General features: G+C 49.7%; 1 pseudogene; it reads left to right on the forward strand.

The window, feature by feature from the left end:
• Positions 1-2500, forward strand: part of LOC129131496 (28S ribosomal RNA) — an 8328-nt pseudogene that overhangs the window by 3545 nt on the left and 2283 nt on the right.

A 2500-nucleotide genomic window follows, 5' to 3' on the forward strand; every position in this document is an offset into this window, starting at 1 on the left:
CCGGATGACATGGTGAAGGTGACTGTTCCTGACAAAAATCCACCATGTCCTTGCTGTGGTACCCAGGTCAACTCGATGTTGGCCCTAATTGAACACCTTAAGGGGTCTCACGGGAGGAAGAGGGTGTGCTTTCGGTGTGCCTAGTGTGGGAGGGAGGATTTTAACCATCACAGTACTGTTTGTCATTTTGCAAAGTGCAAGGGTCTGAAGGATGCGGGACCTCCAGTGGGAGAGTGGATATGTGAGGTATGCAGTAGAGATTTTATGACTAAAATTGGCCTAGGACAACACAAAAGATTGGCACATCCACTGGTTAGAAACCAGGAGAGGATCGATGCTTCCCAACCGAAAGAAACGTCAAACTGAGGAGCCCACAAAAGATGCTGGACAAAGGAGGAGGAAGATCTACTTGTCAAGCTGGAGGTACAGTTCGAGAGTCACAAAAACATTAATAAGCTCATATCGGAACACTTAACAAGCAAAACAGCTAAGCAGATTGGTGATAAAAGAAGAATGCTGCTCAGGAAGACTGGAGTGGGTGGGGGAGCAGCTGGGAACTTGAAATCAGAACCTGGGTCAAGTCATCAATCCCAGGCAGGAACTGTGAACAATGGACTTGGGGGGAACCACCAGCCGGGAGGACCAGCTGCTGGGAAGGGAACAATAGAGACATCTGGACACCACTTTGATAGGGATAACGGTCTCCGGGAAACCGTTGGCCAGCAGAGGGCAGGGCGACTGCAGGCTCGTTATCAGAAAAGGATCAAAGAACGTTTATCAGATGGGACAATTAACAACTTCCCCAGAGCATTTGAACAGTTTTTAGAAGGCCAAAAGGTGCAACCACTGCTCAATCAGACAGCGCAGGACTGCTTTGGTTGCCTGGAATCAGTGAGCCAAATAAGAACAGCACTCCGGGGGGGAAAAGCAAAAGGAAACTCGGGAGGAGCAGCCAAGAAAACAGTTTCAGAAGTGGATGAAGGACAGAGCGATCAAAAGAGGTAACTACCTCCGCTTTCAGCGTTTATTCCATCTAGATGGGGAAATTAGCGAAGATCATTTTGGACGACATCGAATGTCTGTCCTGTGATATATCACCCAGTGAAATTTATTCGGTATTCAAGGCCAGATGGGAAACACCTGGACAGTTTGGTGTGAGACTTGAGAGTCTTTGGAGACTTTGAAATTAAAGGGAAGGCCCACCATAAGGCCTTCAGGGACTTAATTACAGCCAAAGAAATTGAAAAGAACGTGCGGGAAATGAGCAAGGGCTCAGCACCAGGTCCAGATAGGATTGCCCTTGGGGACATCAGGAAGATGGATCCCGGGTATGCCCGGACTGCTGAGCTCTTCGACCTGTGGTTAACATCTGGTGACATCCCGGACATGGTGAGGGGGTGCAGGACTGTTTTGATCCCCAAATCGACAAAACTGGAGCACCTGAAGGACATCAACAACTAGAGACCCATCACAATTGGTTCCATCTTGCTGAGGCTGTTCTCCAGGATCGTGACGGCGAGGATGACTAAGGCGTGCCCCCTCAACCCAAGGCAGAGAGGTTTCATCAGTGAGGCGGGATGTTCTGAGAACCTGAAGCTCCTGCAAACTATAATTCAGACTGCCAAAAATGAACATAGACCACTGGGTGTTATATTCGTGGACATTGCTAAGGCTTTTGACACCATAAGCCACCAGCACATCTTACACGTTTTACAGCAACGGAGAGTGGATCCCCACGTCGTCGGACTGGTGGACAATATGTACAAGGACATCAGTACGTATGTCACCGTCAAGAAGAACACGCACACGGACAAAATCCAGATCCGGGTTGGAGTGAAGCAGGGTGATCCACTGTCACCCCTTCTATTTAACCTGGCAATGGACCCCCTGTTGTGCAAGCTGGAAGAGAGTGGCAAAGGATTCCATCGTGGAGAGCGTACGATAACTGCCATGGCATTTGCTGACGATCTGGTCTTGTTGAGCGACTCCTGGGAGAACATGAACGTCAACATCAAGATACTAGAGACCTTTTGCGTTCTCACAGGTCTCAAAACGCAGGGACAAAAGTGCCACGGCTTCTACATCAAGCCTACAAAAGACTCTTACACCGTCAACAACTGCGCTGCATGGACCATCAACGGCACACCCCTGAACATGATTAACCCTGGGGAATCGGAGAAATACCTCGGCCTGCAGATCGACCCCTGGACTGGGTTTGCAAAAACCGACCTTTCCGCAAAACTAGACGTCTGGCTCGAACGCATTGACCGAGCCCCACTTAAACCTCTGCAAAAACTTGACATCCTCAAAACATACACCATTCCTCGACTGACCTACCTGGCTGACCACTCAGAGATGAAAACAGGGGCCCTTGAAGCCCTTGACCTGAAGATCTGAACAGCGGTTAAGGACTGGATGCACCTGCCTCCGTGCAAGGGTGATGCCATCTTGTACTCGAGCACGAGGGACAGCGGTTTGGGCGTCATCAAATTGGCGGGAC

The sequence above is a fragment of the Agelaius phoeniceus genome, chromosome 8 (genome assembly GCF_051311805.1).
Source record: "Agelaius phoeniceus isolate bAgePho1 chromosome 8, bAgePho1.hap1, whole genome shotgun sequence".
Classification (NCBI taxonomy): Eukaryota; Metazoa; Chordata; class Aves; order Passeriformes; family Icteridae; genus Agelaius; species Agelaius phoeniceus.